The sequence below is a fragment of the Electrophorus electricus genome, chromosome 23 (assembly GCF_041902795.1).
Source record: "Electrophorus electricus isolate QZ-2024a chromosome 23, ASM4190279v1, whole genome shotgun sequence".
Lineage (NCBI taxonomy): Eukaryota > Metazoa > Chordata > Actinopteri > Gymnotiformes > Gymnotidae > Electrophorus > Electrophorus electricus.
Window position 1 is genome coordinate 1,810,450 of NC_137519.1, and position 9,801 is coordinate 1,820,250.

The following is a 9,801-nucleotide window of genomic DNA, read 5'->3' on the forward strand; positions in this document are numbered from 1 at the left end:
GCTGGAGCGCGCCAGCCCTTTAACCTATCTCCAGCAAATTCACTGGCTATAAACTAGGCCTTGGTTGATAGAGCCCACTGAGTTGCTTAACCTGTGAAAACCACACTGGCAATGACATGGCAAAACAAACTTTAAAAAAAACCCACAATGCATGTGCATCAATGAGTTGACCTAGCCGTACAAAACTCAAGGACTTTATTCCAGGCATTGGACAGATGGATGACATTAAGTTTGAAAGCCCTAGCTTTAAAGTTGCTGGTTGGGCGAAACTGTGCATTTCTCTGTAAAAACAGACGTCAGGTTTAGGTGAGTGTTACCTAAGTAAATTCCTTAAAACCTAACAAGCAAATTCTGGCTTAGATCACCAGGACAGGAAGTGGGTACTCTAGTATTTTCTGAAGTTGGACACTACTTAGCAAAATTTTAAAGGAGTTAACTCGCTCTAACATCAGTCAGAGATTTGAGACGAAAGGGGGCTTGTCCGGGACCTTTCACACCCGAAGCGAGAACCATACCTCTAGACCAACAAGCCTTTTCACACCTCCCTATAGTCCCCTTTTTACTGGACAGTTGAAAGAAACAGAAGTCTGGGTCCCAGCACTTTTCAGAAAGGGCCACTCATAAAATGGTGCCAGACGCCTGTGGATCTAAAGTAAGGAAACGGGGCTCGTCCGGGATTTGAACCCGGGACCTCTCGCACCCTAAGCGAGAATCATACTCCTAGACCAACGAGCCCGTTTCGGCGGTTTCCATTGATCGACTTTTCGATTTCTGGCTGAAGTCCACATTTGGACACCTTCTGCAGGCCGGCACGCCATTGAAGGCAGAAAGAATGCAAGCCATCTGCTCGTTGTGACCTTCCACATGCTGATATCCCTTAGGCATTCTTGAGAGACCTTAACATCAAAGTTTTTGATCATTTCAGACCTTTGCAATGTTTTTGGCTAGGCTGTGGTTCCGCCAAAGCTGAATCAAGGCCATGGCCAGATGGAGCATGCCGAGTTTTGTGATGCTGCCTCAAATGGCTTAGATTTTATTCACCTTTGAAAAGGAGCATTGGCAATGACTCAGCAAAATGCACTTTTTAAAAATCACTGTCGAAGCCGGGCGCGCCACCCCTTTAACCTATCTCCAGCAAATTCACTGGCTATCAACTAGGCCTTGGTCTGATAGAGCCCACTGATTTGCTTAACCTGTGAAAACCACACTGGCAATGACATTGCAAAACACACTTAAAAAAACTCCAACATGCATGTGCATCAAAGAGTTGACCTAGCCGTACAAAACTCAAGGACTCTAATCCAGGCATTGGACAGATGGATGACATTAAGTTTGTAAGCCCTAGCTTTAAAGTTGCTGGTTGGGTGACACTGTGCATTTCTCTTTAGAAAGAGACGTCTGATAGAGCCCACTGCTCGTTGTGACCTTCCACATGCTAAGCTCTCTTAGACATTCTTGAGAGGCCTTACCATCAAAGGTATGATCATTTCAGCCCTTTGCAATATTTTTGGCTATGCTGTGGTTCCGCCAGAGCTGATTTTCCAACTTCACCATACATGGTACTACAATATGTGTCTCTAATATTTACCGAAGCTCAAGCCAGTTCTGGTCCCTTAGATCTTCCACCCTACAAAGTTTAGTCGCAAGGCTAATCTAATTTGATTGTTACAGTTAAGACAGCATATTTAAATAGCCTGAGAAAAAACCCTCCTAAGTCTAGCGCGCTAATACTTTGACTCAGCAAAATGCACTTTTTAAAAATCACTGTCGAAGCTGGAGCGCGCCAGCCCTTTAACCTATCTCCAGCAAATTCACTGGCTATAAACTAGGCCTTGGTTGATAGAGCCCACTGAGTTGCTTAGCCTGTGAAAACCACACTGGCAATGACATGGCAAAACAAACTTTAAAAAAAACCCACAATGCATGTGCATCAATGAGTTGACCTAGCCGTACAAAACTCAAGGACTTTATTCCAGGCATTGGACAGATGGATGACATTAAGTTTGAAAGCCCTAGCTTTAAAGTTGCTGGTTGGGCGAAACTGTGCATTTCTCTGTAAAAACAGACGTCAGGTTTAGGTGAGTGTTACCTAAGTAAATTCCTTAAAACCTAACAAGCAAATTCTGGCTTAGATCACCAGGACAGGAAGTGGGCACTCTAGTATTTTCTGAAGTTGGACACTACTTAGCAAAATTTTAAAGGAGTTAACTCGCTCTAACATCAGTCAGAGATTTGAGACGAAAGGGGGCTTGTCCGGGACCTTTCACACCCGAAGCGAGAACCATACCTCTAGACCAACAAGCCTTTTCACACCTCCCTATAGTCCCCTTTTTACTGGACAGTTGAAAGAAACAGAAGTCTGGGTCCCAGCACTCTTCAGAAAGGGCCACTCATAAAATGGTGCCAGACGCCTGTGGATCTAAAGTAAGGAAACGGGGCTCGTCCGGGATTTGAACCCGGGACCTCTCGCACCCTAAGCGAGAATCATACTCCTAGACCAACGAGCCCGTTTCGGCGGTTTCCATTGATCGACTTTTCGATTTCTGGCTGAAGTCCACATTTGGACACCTTCTGCAGGCCGGCACGCCATTGAAGGCAGAAAGAATGCAAGCCATCTGCTCGTTGTGACCTTCCACATGCTGATATCCCTTAGGCATTCTTGAGAGACCTTAACATCAAAGTTTTTGATCATTTCAGACCTTTGCAATGTTTTTGGCTAGGCTGTGGTTCCGCCAAAGCTGAATCAAGGCCATGGCCAGATGGAGCATGCCGAGTTTTGTGATGCTGCCTCAAATGGCTTAGATTTTATTCACCTTTGAAAAGAAGCATTGGCAATGACTCAGCAAAATGCACTTTTTAAAAATCACTGTCGAAGCCGGGCGCGCCACCCCTTTAACCTATCTCCAGCAAATTCACTGGCTATCAACTAGGCCTTGGTCTGATAGAGCCCACTGATTTGCTTAACCTGTGAAAACCACACTGGCAATGACATTGCAAAACACACTTAAAAAAACTCCAACATGCATGTGCATCAAAGAGTTGACCTAGCCGTGCAAAACTCAAGGACTCTAATCCAGGCATTGGACAGATGGATGACATTAAGTTTGTAAGCCCTAGCTTTAAAGTTGCTGGTTGGGTGACACTGTGCATTTCTCTTTAGAAAGAGACGTCTGATAGAGCCCACTGCTCGTTGTGACCTTCCACATGCTAAGCTCTCTTAGACATTCTTGAGAGGCCTTACCATCAAAGGTATGATCATTTCAGCCCTTTGCAATATTTTTGGCTATGCTGTGGTTCCGCCAGAGCTGATTTTCCAACTTCACCATACATGGTACTACAATATGTGTCTCTAATATTTACCGAAGCTCAAGCCAGTTCTGGTCCCTTAGATCTTCCACCCTACAAAGTTTAGTCGCAAGGCTAATCTAATTTGATTGTTACAGTTAAGACAGCATATTTAAATAGCCTGAGAAAAAACCCTCCTAAGTCTAGCGCGCTAATACTTTGACTCAGCAAAATGCACTTTTTAAAAATCACTGTCGAAGCTGGAGCGCGCCAGCCCTTTAACCTATCTCCAGCAAATTCACTGGCTATAAACTAGGCCTTGGTTGATAGAGCCCACTGAGTTGCTTAGCCTGTGAAAACCACACTGGCAATGACATGGCAAAACAAACTTTAAAAAAAACCCACAATGCATGTGCATCAATGAGTTGACCTAGCCGTACAAAACTCAAGGACTTTATTCCAGGCATTGGACAGATGGATGACATTAAGTTTGAAAGCCCTAGCTTTAAAGTTGCTGGTTGGGCGAAACTGTGCATTTCTCTGTAAAAACAGACGTCAGGTTTAGGTGAGTGTTACCTAAGTAAATTCCTTAAAACCTAACAAGCAAATTCTGGCTTAGATCACCAGGACAGGAAGTGGGCACTCTAGTATTTTCTGAAGTTGGACACTACTTAGCAAAATTTTAAAGGAGTTAACTCGCTCTAACATCAGTCAGAGATTTGAGACGAAAGGGGGCTTGTCCGGGACCTTTCACACCCGAAGCGAGAACCATACCTCTAGACCAACAAGCCTTTTCACACCTCCCTATAGTCCCCTTTTTACTGGACAGTTGAAAGAAACAGAAGTCTGGGTCCCAGCACTCTTCAGAAAGGGCCACTCATAAAATGGTGCCAGACGCCTGTGGATCTAAAGTAAGGAAACGGGGCTCGTCCAGGATTTGAAACCGGGACCTCTCGCACCCTAAGCGAGAATCATACTCCTAGACCAACGAGCCCGTTTCGGCGGTTTCCATTGATCGACTTTTCGATTTCTGGCTGAAGTCCACATTTGGACACCTTCTGCAGGCCGGCACGCCATTGAAGGCAGAAAGAATGCAAGCCATCTGCTCGTTGTGACCTTCCACATGCTGATATCCCTTAGGCATTCTTGAGAGACCTTAACATCAAAGTTTTTGATCATTTCAGACCTTTGCAATGTTTTTGGCTAGGCTGTGGTTCCGCCAAAGCTGAATCAAGGCCATGGCCAGATGGAGCATGCCGAGTTTTGTGATGCTGCCTCAAATGGCTTAGATTTTATTCACCTTTGAAAAGAAGCATTGGCAATGACTCAGCAAAATGCACTTTTTAAAAATCACTGTCGAAGCCGGGCGCGCCACCCCTTTAACCTATCTCCAGCAAATTCACTGGCTATCAACTAGGCCTTGGTCTGATAGAGCCCACTGATTTGCTTAACCTGTGAAAACCACACTGGCAATGACATTGCAAAACACACTTAAAAAAACTCCAACATGCATGTGCATCAAAGAGTTGACCTAGCCGTACAAAACTCAAGGACTCTAATCCAGGCATTGGACAGATGGATGACATTAAGTTTGTAAGCCCTAGCTTTAAAGTTGCTGGTTGGGTGACACTGTGCATTTCTCTTTAGAAAGAGACGTCTGATAGAGCCCACTGCTCGTTGTGACCTTCCACATGCTAAGCTCTCTTAGACATTCTTGAGAGGCCTTACCATCAAAGGTATGATCATTTCAGCCCTTTGCAATATTTTTGGCTATGCTGTGGTTCCGCCAGAGCTGATTTTCCAACTTCACCATACATGGTACTACAATATGTGTCTCTAATATTTACCGAAGCTCAAGCCAGTTCTGGTCCCTTAGATTTTCCACCCTACAAAGTTTAGTCGCAAGGCTAATCTAATTTGATTGTTACAGTTAAGACAGCATATTTAAATAGCCTGAGAAAAAACCCTCCTAAGTCTAGCGCGCTAATACTTTGACTCAGCAAAATGCACTTTTTAAAAATCACTGTCGAAGCTGGAGCGCGCCAGCCCTTTAACCTATCTCCAGCAAATTCACTGGCTATAAACTAGGCCTTGGTTGATAGAGCCCACTGAGTTGCTTAGCCTGTGAAAACCACACTGGCAATGACATGGCAAAACAAACTTTAAAAAAAACCCACAATGCATGTGCATCAATGAGTTGACCTAGCCGTACAAAACTCAAGGACTTTATTCCAGGCATTGGACAGATGGATGACATTAAGTTTGAAAGCCCTAGCTTTAAAGTTGTTGGTTGGGCGAAACTGTGCATTTCTCTGTAAAAACAGACGTCAGGTTTAGGTGAGTGTTACCTAAGTAAATTCCTTAAAACCTAACAAGCAAATTCTGGCTTAGATCACCAGGACAGGAAGTGGGCACTCTAGTATTTTCTGAAGTTGGACACTACTTAGCAAAATTTTAAAGGAGTTAACTCGCTCTAACATCAGTCAGAGATTTGAGACGAAAGGGGGCTTGTCCGGGACCTTTCACACCCGAAGCGAGAACCATACCTCTAGACCAACAAGCCTTTTCACACCTCCCTATAGTCCCCTTTTTACTGGACAGTTGAAAGAAACAGAAGTCTGGGTCCCAGCACTCTTCAGAAAGGGCCACTCATAAAATGGTGCCAGACGCCTGTGGATCTAAAGTAAGGAAACGGGGCTCGTCCGGGATTTGAACCCGGGACCTCTCGCACCCTAAGCGAGAATCATACTCCTAGACCAACGAGCCCGTTTCGGCGGTTTCCATTGATCGACTTTTCGATTTCTGGCTGAAGTCCACATTTGGACACCTTCTGCAGGCCGGCACGCCATTGAAGGCAGAAAGAATGCAAGCCATCTGCTCGTTGTGACCTTCCACATGCTGATATCCCTTAGGCATTCTTGAGAGACCTTAACATCAAAGTTTTTGATCATTTCAGACCTTTGCAATGTTTTTGGCTAGGCTGTGGTTCCGCCAAAGCTGAATCAAGGCCATGGCCAGATGGAGCATGCCGAGTTTTGTGATGCTGCCTCAAATGGCTTAGATTTTATTCACCTTTGAAAAGGAGCATTGGCAATGACTCAGCAAAATGCACTTTTTAAAAATCACTGTCGAAGCCGGGCGCGCCACCCCTTTAACCTATCTCCAGCAAATTCCCTGGCTATTAACTAGGCCTTGGTCTGATAGAGCCCACTGATTTGCTTAACCTGTGAAAACCACACTGGCAATGACATTGCAAAACACACTTAAAAAAACTCCAACATGCATGTGCATCAAAGAGTTGACCTAGCCGTACAAAACTCAAGGACTCTAATCCAGGCATTGGACAGATGGATGACATTAAGTTTGTAAGCCCTAGCTTTAAAGTTGCTGGTTGGGTGACACTGTGCATTTCTCTTTAGAAAGAGACGTCTGATAGAGCCCACTGCTCGTTGTGACCTTCCACATGCTAAGCTCTCTTAGACATTCTTGAGAGGCCTTACCATCAAAGGTATGATCATTTCAGCCCTTTGCAATATTTTTGGCTATGCTGTGGTTCCGCCAGAGCTGATTTTCCAACTTCACCATACATGGTACTACAATATGTGTCTCTAATATTTACCGAAGCTCAAGCCAGTTCTGGTCCCTTAGATCTTCCACCCTACAAAGTTTAGTCGCAAGGCTAATCTAATTTGATTGTTACAGTTAAGACAGCATATTTAAATAGCCTGAGAAAAAACCCTCCTAAGTCTAGCGCGCTAATACTTTGACTCAGCAAAATGCACTTTTTAAAAATCACTGTCGAAGCTGGAGCGCGCCAGCCCTTTAACCTATCTCCAGCAAATTCACTGGCTATAAACTAGGCCTTGGTTGATAGAGCCCACTGAGTTGCTTAGCCTGTGAAAACCACACTGGCAATGACATGGCAAAACAAACTTTAAAAAAAACCCACAATGCATGTGCATCAATGAGTTGACCTAGCCGTACAAAACTCAAGGACTTTATTCCAGGCATTGGACAGATGGATGACATTAAGTTTGAAAGCCCTAGCTTTAAAGTTGCTGGTTGGGCGAAACTGTGCATTTCTCTGTAAAAACAGACGTCAGGTTTAGGTGAGTGTTACCTAAGTAAATTCCTTAAAACCTAACAAGCAAATTCTGGCTTAGATCACCAGGACAGGAAGTGGGCACTCTAGTATTTTCTGAAGTTGGACACTACTTAGCAAAATTTTAAAGGAGTTAACTCGCTCTAACATCAGTCAGAGATTTGAGACGAAAGGGGGCTTGTCCGGGACCTTTCACACCCGAAGCGAGAACCATACCTCTAGACCAACAAGCCTTTTCACACCTCCCTATAGTCCCCTTTTTACTGGACAGTTGAAAGAAACAGAAGTCTGGGTCCCAGCACTCTTCAGAAAGGGCCACTCATAAAATGGTGCCAGACGCCTGTGGATCTAAAGTAAGGAAACGGGGCTCGTCCGGGATTTGAAACCGGGACCTCTCGCACCCTAAGCGAGAATCATACTCCTAGACCAACGAGCCCGTTTCGGCGGTTTCCATTGATCGACTTTTCGATTTCTGGCTGAAGTCCACATTTGGACACCTTCTGCAGGCCGGCACGCCATTGAAGGCAGAAAGAATGCAAGCCATCTGCTCGTTGTGACCTTCCACATGCTGATATCCCTTAGGCATTCTTGAGAGACCTTAACATCAAAGTTTTTGATCATTTCAGACCTTTGCAATGTTTTTGGCTAGGCTGTGGTTCCGCCAAAGCTGAATCAAGGCCATGGCCAGATGGAGCATGCCGAGTTTTGTGATGCTGCCTCAAATGGCTTAGATTTTATTCACCTTTGAAAAGGAGCATTGGCAATGACTCAGCAAAATGCACTTTTTAAAAATCACTGTCGAAGCCGGGCGCGCCACCCCTTTAACCTATCTCCAGCAAATTCACTGGCTATTAACTAGGCCTTGGTCTGATAGAGCCCACTGATTTGCTTAACCTGTGAAAACCACACTGGCAATGACATTGCAAAACACACTTAAAAAAACTCCAACATGCATGTGCATCAAAGAGTTGACCTAGCCGTACAAAACTCAAGGACTCTAATCCAGGCATTGGACAGATGGATGACATTAAGTTTGTAAGCCCTAGCTTTAAAGTTGCTGGTTGGGTGACACTGTGCATTTCTCTTTAGAAAGAGACGTCTGATAGAGCCCACTGCTCGTTGTGACCTTCCACATGCTAAGCTCTCTTAGACATTCTTGAGAGGCCTTACCATCAAAGGTATGATCATTTCAGCCCTTTGCAATATTTTTGGCTATGCTGTGGTTCCGCCAGAGCTGATTTTCCAACTTCACCATACATGGTACTACAATATGTGTCTCTAATATTTACCGAAGCTCAAGCCAGTTCTGGTCCCTTAGATCTTCCACCCTACAAAGTTTAGTCGCAAGGCTAATCTAATTTGATTGTTACAGTTAAGACAGCATATTTAAATAGCCTGAGAAAAAACCCTCCTAAGTCTAGCGCGCTAATACTTTGACTCAGCAAAATGCACTTTTTAAAAATCACTGTCGAAGCTGGAGCGCGCCAGCCCTTTAACCTATCTCCAGCAAATTCACTGGCTATAAACTAGGCCTTGGTTGATAGAGCCCACTGAGTTGCTTAGCCTGTGAAAACCACACTGGCAATGACATGGCAAAACAAACTTTAAAAAAAACCCACAATGCATGTGCATCAATGAGTTGACCTAGCCGTACAAAACTCAAGGACTTTATTCCAGGCATTGGACAGATGGATGACATTAAGTTTGAAAGCCCTAGCTTTAAAGTTGCTGGTTGGGCGAAACTGTGCATTTCTCTGTAAAAACAGACGTCAGGTTTAGGTGAGTGTTACCTAAGTAAATTCCTTAAAACCTAACAAGCAAATTCTGGCTTAGATCACCAGGACAGGAAGTGGGCACTCTAGTATTTTCTGAAGTTGGACACTACTTAGCAAAATTTTAAAGGAGTTAACTCGCTCTAACATCAGTCAGAGATTTGAGACGAAAGGGGGCTTGTCCGGGACCTTTCACACCCGAAGCGAGAACCATACCTCTAGACCAACAAGCCTTTTCACACCTCCCTATAGTCCCCTTTTTACTGGACAGTTGAAAGAAACAGAAGTCTGGGTCCCAGCACTCTTCAGAAAGGGCCACTCATAAAATGGTGCCAGACGCCTGTGGATCTAAAGTAAGGAAACGGGGCTCGTCCGGGATTTGAACCCGGGACCTCTCGCACCCTAAGCGAGAATCATACTCCTAGACCAACGAGCCCGTTTCGGCGGTTTCCATTGATCGACTTTTCGATTTCTGGCTGAAGTCCACATTTGGACACCTTCTGCAGGCCGGCACGCCATTGAAGGCAGAAAGAATGCAAGCCATCTGCTCGTTGTGACCTTCCACATGCTGATATCCCTTAGGCATTCTTGAGAGACCTTAACATCAAAGTTTTTGATCATTTCAGACCTTTGCAATGTTTT

At 44.6% G+C, this 9,801-nt stretch overlaps 4 non-coding genes across 4 annotated transcripts; all 4 read right to left on the bottom strand.

Moving 5' to 3' along the window:
- Positions 1-663: 663 nt before the first annotated feature.
- On the bottom strand, positions 664-735 carry trnap-agg (transfer RNA proline (anticodon AGG)). Its single transcript has one exon. It is a non-coding gene; the product is annotated as a tRNA-Pro (tRNA).
- Positions 736-2,435: 1,700 nt separating this feature from the next.
- Positions 2,436-2,507, bottom strand: trnap-agg (transfer RNA proline (anticodon AGG)). The gene has a single exon. It is a non-coding gene; the product is annotated as a tRNA-Pro (tRNA).
- Positions 2,508-5,979: 3,472 nt separating this feature from the next.
- On the bottom strand, positions 5,980-6,051 carry trnap-agg (transfer RNA proline (anticodon AGG)). The gene has a single exon. It is a non-coding gene; the product is annotated as a tRNA-Pro (tRNA).
- Positions 6,052-9,523: 3,472 nt separating this feature from the next.
- Positions 9,524-9,595, bottom strand: trnap-agg (transfer RNA proline (anticodon AGG)). Its single transcript has one exon. It is a non-coding gene; the product is annotated as a tRNA-Pro (tRNA).
- Positions 9,596-9,801: the final 206 nt, after the last annotated feature.